We start from the raw sequence: 15,214 nt of genomic DNA, 5'->3' as shown, positions 1-15,214 counted from the left end.
TCACAAACTACTCCCATTTTAGATTGACATTTCATAAGGATGTTAGAGCTAAGTCTAGCCAACTCCTGGGTGGAAGACTTCCAACCTAGGATTCTGTGGCACATAGGGCTGCTGGATAGAATCATAGCATCATAGACTTATTTAGGTTGGAAAAGACCTTTAAGATCATCGAGTCCAACCATAAACCTAAACCAACCAAGTCCACCACTAAACCGTGTCCCTAAGTGCCACATCTACACATCTTTTAAATACCTCCAGGGATGGTGACTCCACCACTTCCCTGGGCAGCCTGTTCCAATGCCTGACAACCCTTTCAGTGAAGAAATTTTTTCCTAATATCCAATCTAAACCTCCCCTGGTGCAACTTGAGGCTGTTTCCTCTTGTCCTATCACTTGTTACTAGGGAGAAGAGACCAACACCCACCTCGCTACAACCTCCTTTCAGGTAGTTGTAGAGAGCGATAAAGTCCCCCCTCAGCCTCCTTTTCTCCAGACTAAACAACCCCAGTTCCCTCAGCCGCTCTGAGGAGATTGAAGTAGACGGACGCCTGTAATCTTGAGAGCAGACAACAGACGACGCTTTATTGCTAAAACACACACATACTTATAGTCACATATTCTGCAAAGTCACTGTACACGCGCACAAGCATAAAATATGATTGGTTATATCAACACTGTACACGCGCATAAACATAAGATATAATTGGTTATACTAACTCTGTACACGCGCATAAACACAGGACATAATTGGTTATACCAATTAAAACATGCGAAACTTGTCTCAGTCTAATTGGTCAAGATAAACTGCCGAATTGAGGTTCTTTGTGCCAAGTTCCCTTTATCGTGGAATGTGCACCTGTGTTCTTCTAATTGGCATCTTTCTTTTTTTGTCTTCTTGTTTATTCTGTTCAAGGTCTTCTAAAGGTGTCTGGAATGCTCTTGCGACCGATGTTAGCTAAATATGTGTCCACAATTCCCCCTTTTTTGTTTTTTGACAATTAACAACATGCTGTATTGCCCTTTGCAAAAACCTATGAACACAGTTAATTAAACACGGCAAAAGCAACATTATACCTAATAAAATACATAAGAATAGAAGACACAAAAAGAGGTTTGATTAATAACTTTAGCCAGTGTCACCCAAACATTCTTACTGTCCCACGGTGTTAAATGATGTGGATCAAACACCGGTGTCACTGTCATGCTGCTTACTACAGTCAGTGTGTTCCATATCAATCTCAGCATAAGGTTTCGTCCATTTAGTTGGAATCCACTTTGGCCCATTTTCTGTAATGACACAAGCATAACCTCGGCCCCACGTTATTACTTTAAAAGGTCCTTCCCATTGCTGACGCTCAATATTTTTAACCCAGACTTTCCACCCATTATCAATATTTTGAATCCCACTATTCATTGTTTGAAAATGCCAAACTACAGGGGGAACAACTGACTCTCCACGCAGGGTCAAAAAATTCATCACATATACTGCTTTCATGAGTCTATTTGAAGGAGGTTCCCCTAATTCCCCTGTTTTTTGTTTTTCCAAAAAATCTTTTAATACTTTATGAGTACGTTCAATTATAGCTTGACCTGTGGGAGAATGAGGAATGCCGGTAATATGAGTAACTCCCCATTGCTGAAAAAATTCCTGAGTCCGTTGTGCTATAGAACACGGTCCATTATCTGTTTTTATCTGGGCCGGGACACCCATTACTGCAAATGCTTGTCGTAAGTGTGTTTGTAGATGTCGACTTGTTTCACCCGCAAGTGCTGTGGCCCATATCATCAAGGAATATGTATCAACAGAAACATGAACATAACACAATTTTCCAAAAGCTGGTACATGAGTCACATCAGTCTGTCACAATTGCAAGGATTGCAGACCCCTAGGATTTACAGTGCCATCTCCGTGCCCAGATAATTTCTGGCACTCAGTACAGGATTGAATGATGGCTTTGGCATCTGCTATAGAAATTTGAAACTGTTTGGCTAATACTTTTGCTGGTTGGTGGAAAAAACTATGAGCTCCACATGCCTGTAGAAGTTTATTGGGGGGTGGCCCAGTCCATACAGGATTAGCTAGTAAATCAGCTCGTTTATTCCCTTCTGTGATCCATCCAGGCAAACTGGTGTGACTTCGCACATGCATTATATAATAACACTTTGTCCGTTGGTTTAACAGAAATAGCAACATCTTAAATTTTTCAAACAATGTAATGTTATCAATTTCTTTCAAATAAGCCCGTCTCAAGCGTTTTACTACACCTACCACGTATAAAGAATCAGCAATAATATTGACCTCAACATCCTGCCACTTTTTAAATACTTCTATTACAGCTTGAAGTTCCACCACTTGGGGGGAGCCTTCACATGTGACAATGTGATTTTTCCATACCTGACCTTCTTTCCAAACTACTACTGCCTTTCTTGTTTTTCTACTGTCATCCGTAAATACTGTAGGACCATCAGTAGGTAACTCTGCACACAATTCTTTTTCTTCTAGTTGTATATTTTGTAGCAAGGTAAACATTTTGTGTGCAGGAAGATGAATATCTATCTTTCCTTCGAAATCTGCAAAAGCAATTTGTAAAGTTAGACTATTCTGTAGACACCATTGTAAATATCCTTGAGTCAAAGGAACAACAATCGTGTGTGGTTCTTGTCCACAAATCTCAATAATCCGACGTCCCCCCTTTATAATTAATTCTGAAATCATTTCAATTCGAGAAAATATGGTTTTTCGGGCCTGATGAGCTAAAAAGATCCATTCTATTATTAACAAGTCTTTGTGACTCCCCTCCCATTGATATATGATCCCGAGGGGTTGTTTTTCTCGGTTTAAAATGCTAAGATTAATGTCAAGATTTTCTTTAATCCTAAAAGTTTGACTCTGGGATATTATATCTGCTACCTGTTGTAATGCTTGTTTACCTTGAGGGGTCAATTGTCGAGGTGCCGTTAAGGTAGTGTCGCCTCGTAACATTTCAAATAAAGGGGTCAGAAGCTCATTATCTATTCCCAACAGCGTTCGAACCCAATTGATTGTCCCCAGTAATTTTTGTACATCATTCAATGTTTCAATCTTGTCTGTAATTTCCAGTTTTTGTGGAACTATAGTTTTTTCTAAAATCTTTCAGCCTAAATATTTCCATGGTTGCATTTTTTGTACCTTTTCTGGTGCTATTTTAAACCAAAATCAGACAATTGTGTAGTCAATTCTTTGAGCTTTTCGGATAACTCTCTTTTCCCTGCTATCAAGATATCATCCATATAGTGATAAATAATCAAGTCTGGATTTTGTTGTCTAAACCCTTTTAGAGCTTGGGATACATAGGATTGGCATATGGTTGGAGAATTTTTCATTCCTTGTGGCAGAACTACCCAATGATAACGTTCCATGGGTTCCTGTCTGTTTATGGTGGGGATAGAAAAGGCAAATTTTTCCGCATCTTTCGGGTCTAAATATATTGTAAAAAACCAATCCTTTGAATCAATAATCAAAATGTTCCATCCTTGTGGAATCATAGTAGGCGTGGGTAACCCTAATTGAAGGGCTCCCATATTTTCCATTACTTCATTTATTTTTCTTAAATCATGCAACAGTCTCCATTTCCCAGATTTTTTTGGAATGACAAAAACTGGTGTATTCCAAGGGCTCGTGGTATTCACCAAGTGCCCTTGTTCCAATTGCTCCTGTACTAACTGTTTCAAGATGGCGACCTTAGATTCAGTCAGCGGCCACTGATCTACCCAAATCGGTTCCTCTGTTTTCCATTTTAGTTTTAGGCATGGTCGCCCGTCAATGGCCGCACCACAAAATTGTCTCCTGTACTAAGCACACATCCCATTTGACTTAATGCATCCCTGCCTATCAGGTTCATAGGGATATTGGTTACATAAGGCTTGATATAAGAAACTGAATTTTGACAAATCAATTGAATCATATATTTGCTTTGTCGAGTTTTTGATAATCCTCCCATACCGAACAGTTTCGAATCCATCTCAGAAAGCTCCCAAGTAACAGGCCAGTCCTCCCACGACAGAACCATTACATCTGCTCCAGTATCCACTAATGCTTGTAATTTTATTTTTTCTGGCCTGTTTTTTGTATTTTGTAACTCTACTGATACACTAGGTTTTGTTTTATTGATCTCTATTGACCACATAATTTGAGCTTCTAATCCCGTAGATCCAAACCCTGCATTGCCATGCTGTTGATTAACCTTACATGGTACATTTGCTTTAAAAGGGACTAGCTGTGCAATTCTGCTTCCTTCCTGTATCGATACTGGTGGAGATGGCGTCCAAATCATAGCATAAATGCGACCTGTGTAGTCCACATCAATCACCCCGGGAAGCACAAAAATTCCTTGTAATGTTATATTAGACCGTCCCAACAACAGGGCACTAAGCCCATTACCTAATGGTCCTTGTGCGTTTACTGGCACACGGTGTACCTGAGAGTTCCATAGGGAGATGGTTTCTATTGTTGAGACATCCACTCCGGCACTTCCAGCTGTTTGGGCTGGCAATTCTGCCAGACATCCTTCTTGGTGCCGTTCTGGAATCCTTTCGGAGCTGTTGGGGTCATCGCACCGCTCCTCGCACTCTTCTTGTAGTTTCCCGGCGATGGGGTACCTCGAGGTGGCAGAGCTACACCTTTCTTTGTGAAATGAGATCTACATTGGTTAGCATAATGTCTCCCTTTATGACAACGAGGGCATATATTAGGCTCAACTTCCAGTTTGTTTTGCCCCTCTTTACACTGAAATTGCAAATGTCCCGGTTGTCCACATTTATAGCATTTCTTAACATTTTTTGCATCCATTCGCATGGCTACAGCAAAAGCATTGGCCATTAATGTAGTTTTATGCTCCAAAGACCCAACTTTGTTACAGGCCTCTATCATATCTACTAGCGTCACTCTTCCTGGCATCGATTGTAGTATTTTTTTACAGTCTGCATTTGCATTTTCCACGGCCAATTTTATTATCAATGCTTCTTTGGCATCAGCATTATCTATTTGCTTTTCAATAGCATCTCGCAGACGATCAATAAAGGACATATAAGGTTCCGTATTACCCTGCCTTATACTTGTAAATGATTGTTGTGGCTTTCCAGCTTCAGGCAAGGTTACCATTGCCTTCAGAGCTAAGGAAGCTGATTCTTGTAATACTTCCACCGGTAGCCTTGCTTGCCTATTAACATCTGCAAAGTCACCAGTCCCCATCATTTGTGCAGAAGTGATCATATACCGCGGATCTCCTTCTGGGCGGTCCAAATTTCTTAGTGCCGCTAAATCACATAATTCTGCCCATTTCACCTTCCATAATAGACGCTGAGTCGGGGTTAAAATCATTGTAGCCAATTGTGTACAGTCAAAGCCCGTTAAAATTTGACCAGAAAATATATTCTCCAATAACGCCTGACTAAACGGAGCAGACAGTCCATTAGCCATTACTGTTTTCCGTACTTCTTTTATTAAATCCCAATTGAAAGGTTGCCACACGTTTGGGGCATTCTGCCTGACTGTAACTGGAAAAGCCACAGGATTTAGACCTTCAGTTAACATTTTATCATTTATGTCCTTCCATCGCTTTTTTATAGCTTCTCCTGGGGATGTATCTGCCTCATAGGGAGGTGCAGAGGGGATAGGTCTCTGCTCGAGAGGCAGGTTACTTAAAGGTTGATCGTTGCCTCCATTAATGACGTCTCCCTCGGTGTTTAATTGCTCATCACTGTCCGAATTATTTACCACCTGGCCACACACACTTTTCTTTTTTTCTGGGGTATCTTCAATTGAAATTTTTACAGCAGCAGCCACCTCCTTTTCTGCCTTAAGGGCTTTCAACATTTCCAGCACCAATCTCCACGTAGCGGAGATTTTCTGAGCCTTCACGTCCCCACGCGATATAAAGTCCCAAATTACTTTTCCCATTTCTTCTCAATTTTTAATTTCAAAGACTTCTACATTCGAAGTGGGGGCACCATGGTCCTTAAGCCACTTCAGCATCAGACGTAAAGTATTTGAATCATACTTAACCCCTCTCACGGAGAGGATATGCGAAAGCATTTGTACAATTGCCCCTTCTTCCACAGACATCTGGGCACCCATTTTAATCCTTCTAGCTGCTCACCTTACTTCCAAACGAGCAGGGTGATTGATCTCCCGGGAGAAGGTTGTCCGCTCAGTCCAGCTGGCTAGACGATCGTTCGGCTAGAGTCTCCTCCGGACGCACTTCCAGCAATTCCAGCGTTTTCTCGGCCCGCAATCACGTCGGGGTCACCATTTGAGGAGATTGAAGTAGACGGACGCCTGTAATCTTGAGAGCAGACAACAGACGACGCTTTATTGCTAAAACACACACATACTTATAGTCACATATTCTGCAAAGTCACTGTACACGCGCACAAGCATAAAATATGATTGGTTATATCAACACTGTACACGCGCATAAACATAAGATATAATTGGTTATACTAACTCTGTACATGCGCATAAACACAGGACATAATTGGTTATACCAATTAAAACACGTGAAACTTGTCTCAGTCTAATTGGTCAAGATAAACTGTCGAATTGAGGTTCTTTGTGCCAAGTTCCCTTTATCGTGGAATGCGCACCTGTGTTCTTCTAATTGGCATCTTTCTTTTTTTGTCTTCTTGTTTATTCTGTTCAAGGTCTTCTAAAGGTGTCTGGAATGCTCTTGCGACCGATGTTAGCTAAATATGTGTCCACACCGCTCCTCATAAGACTTGTGCTCCAGGCCCCTCACCAACTTGGTTGCCCTTCTCTGGACACGCTCCAGCACCTCAGTGCCTTTCTTGTAGTGAGGGGCCCAAAACCGAACACAGTACTCGAGACACGGCCTCACCAGTGCTGAGTACAAAGGGATGATCACTTCCCTAGTCCTGCTGGCCACATTATTTCGGATACAAGCCAGGATGTTATTGGCTTTCTTGGCCACCTGGGCACACTGCTGACTCATATTCAGCCGGCTGTTGACCAACACTCCCAGGTCCTTTTCTGCCAGGCAGCTTTCCAGCCACTCTTCCCCAAGCCTATAGTGTTGCATGGGGTTCTTATGACCCAAGTGCAGGACCCGGCACATAGCCTTGTTGAACCTCATACAATTGGCCTCGGCCCATCGATCCAGCCTGTCCAGATCCCTCTGTAGAGCCCTCCTTCCCTCAAGCAGATCAACACTCCCGCCCAACTTGGTGCCATCTGCAAACTTCCTGAGGGTGCACTCGATCCCCTCATCCAGATCATTGATAAAGATATTAAACAGAACTGGCCCCAATACTGAGCCCTGGGGAACACCACTTGTGACTGGCCGCCAACTGGGTTTAACTCCATTCACCACAACTCTTTGGGCCCAGCCATCCAGACAGTTTTTTACCTAGCAAACAGTGTGCCTGTCCAAGCCATGAACAGCCAATTTCTCCAGGAGAATGCTGTGGGAAATGGTGTCAAAGGCTTTACTAAAGTCCAGGTCAACAACATCCACAGTCTTTCCGTCATCCACTAAGCAGGTCACCTTGCCATAGAAGGAGATCAGGCTAGTCAAGCAGGACCTGCCTTTCATTAACCCATGCTGACTGGGCCTGATTGCCTGGTTGTCTTTTATGTGCCATGTGATGTCACTCAAGATAATCTGCTCCATAATTGTCCCCAGCACCGAGGTCACACTGACAGGCCTGTAGTTCCCCAGATCCTCCTTCTGGCTCTTCCTGTAGATGGGCATCACATTTGCTAACCTCCAGTCAACTGGGACCTCCCCGGTTAGCCAGGACTGCTGATAAATGATTGAAAATGGCTTGGTGAGCACTTCCACCAGCTCCCTCGGTACCCTTGGTTGGATCCCATCCGGCCCCATAGACTTGTGTGTGTCTAAGTGGTGTAGCAGGTCGCTAACCATTTCCCCTTGGATTATGGGGGCTTCATTCTGCTCCCTGTCTTCCAGCTCAGGGGGCTGGGTACCCTGAGAACAATTGGTCTTACTATTAAAGACTGAGGCAAAGAAGGCATTAAGTACCTCACCCTTTTCCTTACCCTTTGTCACTGTTTCCCCCTGCATCCGATAAAGGATGGAGATTCTCCTTTGCCCTCCTTTTGTTGTGAATGTATTTATAGAAAAAAAAAATGTATTGTCTTTTACTGCAGTAGCCAGATTAAGTTCTAGTTGGGCTTTGGCCCTTCTGATTTTCTTCCTGCATAACCTCACGATATCCTTGTAGTCTTCCTGAGTTGCCTGCCCCTTCTTCCAAAGGTCATAAACTCTCTTTTTTTTCCCCAAGTTCCAGCCAAAGCTCTCTCTTCAGCCAGGCCAGTCTTCTTCCCCGCCGGCTTGTCTTTCAGCACATAGGGACAGCCTGCTCCTGTGCCTTTGTCGTGGTTTAACCCCAGCCAGCAACTAAGCACCACGCAGCCGCTCACTCACTCCCCCCCCACCCAGTGGGATGGGGGAGAAAATCGGGAAAAAGAAACAAAACCCACGGGTTGAGATAAGAACAGTTTAATAGAACAGAAAAGAAGAAACTAATAATGATAACGATAACACTAATAAAATGACAACAGCAATAATGAAAAGATTGGAATGTACAAATGATGCGCAGTGCAATTGCTCACCACCCACCGACCGGCACCCAGCTAGTCCCCGAGCGGCGATTCCCCGCCCCCACTTCCCAGTTCCTATACTAGATGGGACGTCACATGGTATGGAATACCCTGTTGGCCACTTTGGGTCAGCTGCCCTGGCTGTGTCCTGTGCCAACTTCTTGTGCCCCTCCAGCTTTCTCGCTGGCTGGGCATGAGAAGCTGAAAAATCCTTGACATTAGTCTAAACACTACTAGCAACAACTGAAAACATCAGTGTTATCAACATTCTTCACATACTGAACTCAAAACATAGCACTGTACCAGCTACTAGGAAGACAGTTAACTCTATCCCAGCTGAAACTAGGACAGCCTTTAAGATTTCCTTCTTGAAGAATGTCCAGCCTTCCTGGACTCCTTTGCCCTTCAGGACTGCCTCCCAAGGGACTCTGTCAACCAGGTCCCTAAACAGGCCAAAGTCCGCCCTCCAGACATCCAAGGTAGCAGTTCTGCTAACCATGTTCCTTACTTCTCCAAGAATCAAAAACTCTGTCATTTCATGATCACTGTGCCCAAGACGGCCTCCTACCATCACATCATCCACAAGTCCTTCTCTGTTTGCAAACAACAGGTCCAGCAGGGTGCCTTACTTAGTTGGCTCACTCACCAATTGTGTCAGGAAGTTATCACAGCTGAAAAATATAACAAAAGTATCTGAGGGAGAAAAAGCAATGTGCCTCTTCAGCTTTCTTAACTTTGTCTTTTCAAAAAATTCTTCCATTTCTAATGTGAGCAATTACATTAAGGGCAAGTTTGCTTAGTGTCAAGTATCATTTACATATGAGATATATATGAAACAACTGTATGCCACAAACTATTCAGACTAAACAATTGACATTCTCTAGTCAGAAAACAGAGAGGGCCCAATTCTGAAAAACACAGGAGCCCTTTTGAACTGTATTTATTATTGTCAGGAAATATATACTTTTCATCTCACATAATGGAATATTTTGGTTTATTAACTCTAACTTGAACAGATGAAATAGTAAGAAATAGTTCAGTTAATAGCTTATCTTTTAATTTCAGATGACATTGCTATAGTTAAAGTGAATATCAACAGAAGGAGCAAAAGATAAAATGAATGATGTTGTAACTGACTGAAAGATATATTTGTTACTGCTTTAGATCAGTAGCTTCCAGCAAAATGTTTTTTAGTTATTGATAGATACAAAACTATTATCACTAGAACCTTTCTAGTCACAGGTTGGTTTACTATCCTGTTCCTGTTTATCTGGTTTCAAAATAACTTTCATGGAATACAGATTTTACTGTAAAAAACTTAAGTTCAGAAGGAATAATTATTATAATCTAAATCACTATATCGTCTGATTGTCTCATTTCTACAGTACTTGCATTTCCAAAATGTGCATGACCTACAAGGAATTTTAGCAGTTGTCTAATTCAAAGTTGCTATCCATGTTTGGCCTTGACTTTAATCATGTGAGCAGTGAACCATTAACATTTGTTGTGTGCCTGTATCATGCCACAGAGTTCGGATCTCATTTAGGTGTTGCATCGTTAACATTGGTAAAAAAAGCATTGCTTTCAGAAAGAAAGCAAAAGAATAAAAAAGGATTTGAACATGCAGAAAGTTCAAATGTAGAAGATGGTTCCTATCAAAAGGGTGATATCTGGATATAGCTTTATTGGAAAGCTAAATATTTACAAAATAATTTGGGCTTGTATTTAAAGGCCATCTAATTAAACAAATAAATAACATATTAAATAACTCACAAATGTTCTTAAAATACTGGTTTGTGCCACTGTCGTGGTTTAACCCCAGCCAGCAACTAAGCACCACGCAGCCGCTCACTCACTCCCCCCCAAACCAGTGGGATGGGGGAGAGAACTGGACGGAAAAAGGTAAAACTCATGGGTTGAGATGAGAACAGTTTAATAGAACAGAAAAGAAGAAACAAATATTGATAATAATAATAACAATAAAAAAATAACAATAGTAATAATAACAGGATTGGAATATACAAAACAAGTGATGCACAACGCAATTGCTCACCTCTCACCAACCAACACCCAGTTAGTTCCCAAGCAGAGATCCCCCCACCCCCACTCCCCCCCCAGTTTATATACTAGATGTGACGTCACATGGTATGGAATACCCTGTTGGCCACTTTGGGTCAGCTGCCCTGGCTGTGTCCCCTCCCAACTTCTTGTGCCCCTCCAGCCTTCTTGCTGGCTGGGCGTGAGAAGCTGAAAAATCCTTGACTTTAAACACTACTTAGCAACAACTGAAAACATCCGTGTGTTATCAACATTCTTCTCATACTGAATCCAAGACATAACACTATACCAGCTACTAGGAAGAAAATTAACTCTATCCCAGCTGAAACCAGGACAGTATCCATCCCTTATTCTATACCATTTATGTCATGCTCAGGTCCCATACTTTCCAATATATCCTAATCAATCACCATCACCTTTTCCGTCCTTTGAGAGAGAGAGAGATGTATATACACACAGAGATATCATTCCCTTAGTCCATGGGCTATCTCTGTAAAATGTTCGTTGAGTTCATTTAGTCCCCGACTTTGGGCTCCATCTGTCATACCAGTCTTTCTGGGCAGGAGGGATGGTGCAAAGTCCCCTCAGTCGGCAGAGCAGGACTGGGCTTCAGTGCGGTGTGGTGAGCAGGTGACATTGGACGCAGCAGGAGGATGGTGTGCACCATTGGATTGTTGCATGCTGGAGTCAGTTCTGGTTCCATCACTACTGCGCTTCGCTCAGTTTTATCACAGTTCTTTCTTGCTTGATCTAAGTCATTCTTACTGTAATACTATGGATATAGCATATAACATTTATAGTAATGACAGTGGCAGGGTTATATAGCAACTAACATCATACAGTTTAATTCATTGGCTATTCTCACCTAAAATCAAATCCCCTTGAGGCACACATCGGACTTCCCCATCTTTTCGCATCACCCACCAATTGCACCCAGGTCCTTGAGCAAAAGCAATCCCACGAATGGGTTTGCCTTTGCCTGAGGCAGGAGTAACCCAGGCTGTCTTCCCTAACATGTTTTTTATGTGCACTACAGGGACTTTATCCCCTGCTACAGTATGTGGAACATTTGACTGGGCAGGGCCACCCCAATTGACAGATCCTCTGGTGTTGACTAACCAGGTGGCTTTTGCTAAATGTGTATCCCAATGTTTGAAGGTCCCACCCCCCATTGCTCTCAATGTAGTCTTTAACAGTCCATTGTGTCGTTCGATTTTCCCAGAGGCTGGTGCATGATTAGGGGATGTGATACACCCACTCAATGCCATGCTCTTTGGCCCAGGTGTCTATGAGGTTGTTTTGGAAATGAGTCCCATTGTCTGACTCAATTCTCTCTGGGGTGCCGTGTTGCCACAAGACCTGCTTTTGAAGGCCCAGGATAGTGTTCCGGGCAGTGGCATGGGGCACGGGATATGTTTCCAGCCACCCGGTGGTTGCTTCCACCATTGTAAGCACATGGCGCTTGCCTTGGCAGGTTTGTGGGAGTGTGATATAGTCAATCTGCCAGGCCTCCCCATATTTATATTTCAGCCATCGCCCTCTATACCACAGGGGCTTCAACCGCTTGGCTTGCTTAATTGCAGCACATGTTTCACATTCATGGATAACCTGTGCAATACTATCCATGTGCAAGTCCACCCCTCGATCACGAGCCCATCTATATGTTGCATCTCTTCCCTGATGGCCTGAGGTGTCATGGGCCCACCGAGCCATAAATAGCTCACCCTTCTGTTGCCAGTCCAGATCCACCTGAGCCACTTCACTCTTGGCAGCCTGATCCACCAGCTGGTTGTTTGGATGTTCTTCAGTGGCCCAAATCTTGGGTGCATGGGCATCTACGTGATGTACTTTCACAACCAGATTCTCTAGCCGGGACGCAATATCTTGCCACAGTGCGGCAGCCCAGACGGGTTTACCTCTGCGCTGCCACTTGCTCTGCTTCCATTGCTGTAGCCACCCCCACAGGGCATTTGCCACCATCCATGAGTCAGTATAGAGATAGAGCACTGGCCACTTCTCTCTTTCAGCAATGTCTAACGCTAGCTGGATGGCTTTCACCTCTGCAAACTGACTCGATTCACCTTCTCCTTCAGCAGTTTCTGCGACTTGTCGTGTAGGACTCCATACAGCAGCCTTCCACCTCCGATGCTTTCCCACAATGCGACAGGATTCGTCAGTGAACAGGGCATATTGCCTCTCATTTTCTGGCAGTTTATTATACAGTGGGGCCTCTTCAGCACGCGTCACCTGCTCTTCTGGCGACATTCCAAAATCTTTGCCTTCTAGCCAGTCCGTGACCACTTCCAAAATCCCTGGGCGACTGGGGTTTCCTGTGCGAGCCCGTTGTGTGATCAGTGTGACCCACTTAGTCCACATGGCATCAGTCGCGTGATGTGTAGAGGAGACCCTCCCTTTGAACATCCAGCCCAGCACCGGCAGCAGGGGTGCTAAGAGGAGCTGTGTTTCAGTACCAACCACTTCTGAGGCAGCTCAAACTCCTTCATATGCTGCCAATATCTCTTTTTCAGCTGGAGTATAGCGAGCCTCAGATCCTTGATACCCTCAACTCCAAAACCCCAGGGGTTGGCCTCGGGTCTCCCCAGGTGCTTTCTGCCAGAGGCTCCAGGTAGAGCCATTCTCCCCGGCTGCAGTGTAGAGCACTTTTTTAACATCTTGTCCTGCCCGGAATGGCCCAAGGGCTACTGCATGAACAATCTCCCATTTAATTTGTTCAAAGGCTTCTTGTTGCTCAGGGCCCCATTTAAAATCATTCTTCTTCCGGGTCACTCACTCCTAATAGCTGAGACATTGGTCCTTACAGATGGGGAGTAGGAAATATTCTCTTTGATTTGCTGGACATCCTGGGACAGCTTCTCCACAGCTGCAATGCAGGCTTGTAGGGAGGAGGAGAGATTTTCTTCGTATTGACGGAGTTGGCAAGCCATTTAATCCACCGTCGGTGCCTCTTTGTCTTTCCAGGTCATTATTGCCAGTGAGTTGGCATAGGACGATGATGTGCTCCGTACAAACTTTTGCTACATGGGTCGTGTGCATGGGACTTCGTCTGGATCTTTGGGTAATTGTGCATTGTCCGGGTCATAATGAAACGTCTCTAGCATGGCTAATTCCCTCAGATATTGGATACCTGTCTCCATGGTGGTCCACTTGCTTGATTGATATATAACATCTTCCTTGAAGGGGTACCTTTCTTTCACGCTTGACAAGAGTCGCCTCCAGAGGCTGAGGGCTTGTGTCCCTTTTCCAATTGCCTTGTCAATGCCACCTTCCCTGGAAAGTGGTCCCAGCTGCTTGGCTTCCCTACCCTCTAATTCCAGGCTATTAGCCCCATTGTCACAGGATCGGAGAAGCCAGGTGATAATGTGCTCACCTGGACGACGGCCAAAATCTTTTCGCATATCCCGCAGGCCACTCAGGGATAGGGATCAGGTGATTACTTCTGGTTCTGCCTCTTCCTCCTGTTCCTGTGATGACCCTGGCTCATCTTCATCCTTCGCTAAGCTAACTGAATTTTTTGTACATTTCTTCTTGTCTATGGGGGCAACTGATACTGGTGCGGGTTGGTCCACTGGTTCAGTTGCAGTACCGCTCGCTGGGGTTTGGGTAGCCGCAGTGCTCGTCACTGGGGCTGGAGGGACCGCAGTGCCTGTCACCAGGGTTTGGGTAGCCGCAGTGCTCATCACCAGGGTTTGGGTAGCCACAGTGCCTGTTGTCTTATTGTTAGATCCAGAGACCTTCTCTTCCCCTTGAGGGTACTGAGTGGTGTTGAACAGGGCTCGATAGGCATGGGCCAGGCCCCAGCACGTTGCAGTGATTTGTATCTCTCTGGAGCTGCCGGGGTGACAGCATACCTTTTCCAAATATTTTACTAGCTCTTCCGGATTCTGCACTTGTTCAGGGGTGAAGTTCCAAAACACTGGAGGTGCCCACTGTTCTAGGTACTTGCCCATACTACCCCACACACCCTGCCACTCATAATTATCCAGCCTCGGGGCAGATCTCTGGGTGATCTTCTTAAATAGTTGTTTAACCTTAAACAAGAGCTGAACCACATTCAGGAACATGCTAGTTCCTAGCAGTAGGACTAGGACCATGCTGGTCTCAACATCCCAAGGGTATTCAAATTTTTCAAAATTCTCAAACGCCATTGTAACTGGACTGAAGGAGAAGGAAAAGGGGAAGAAAGGTGTCTCACCCATAGATTGGCTCTCTGAGGAGGAAAGGTAAATGGCATAATTATTAATAGTTTCCCACAGATGGCTCCCAAAGTATAGAGGTGACGACAATGCTGAGTGCAAATACCGGATTAACCCCACAACCGATAACTTTATCATACCATAAGCCAGTGTTACACAATACATCAAAGCGAAAACCTTAATCCACCTCCCGCAGATGATAAGCAGCAGCACAGGGACTACATACAGCAAGTGAGGTGATACATAACAGAACTCTAAAAACGAGCGCCACAACTCTAAGAGTTCATAAATCGATATTTTGACCAGTGACTATTAAACTCAT

The sequence above is a fragment of the Aquila chrysaetos genome, chromosome W, assembly GCF_900496995.4.
Source record: "Aquila chrysaetos chrysaetos chromosome W, bAquChr1.4, whole genome shotgun sequence".
Classification (NCBI taxonomy): domain Eukaryota; kingdom Metazoa; phylum Chordata; class Aves; order Accipitriformes; family Accipitridae; genus Aquila; species Aquila chrysaetos.
The sequence above is the reverse complement of the archived record's forward strand: the minus strand, read 5'-3'. Positions refer to the sequence as shown.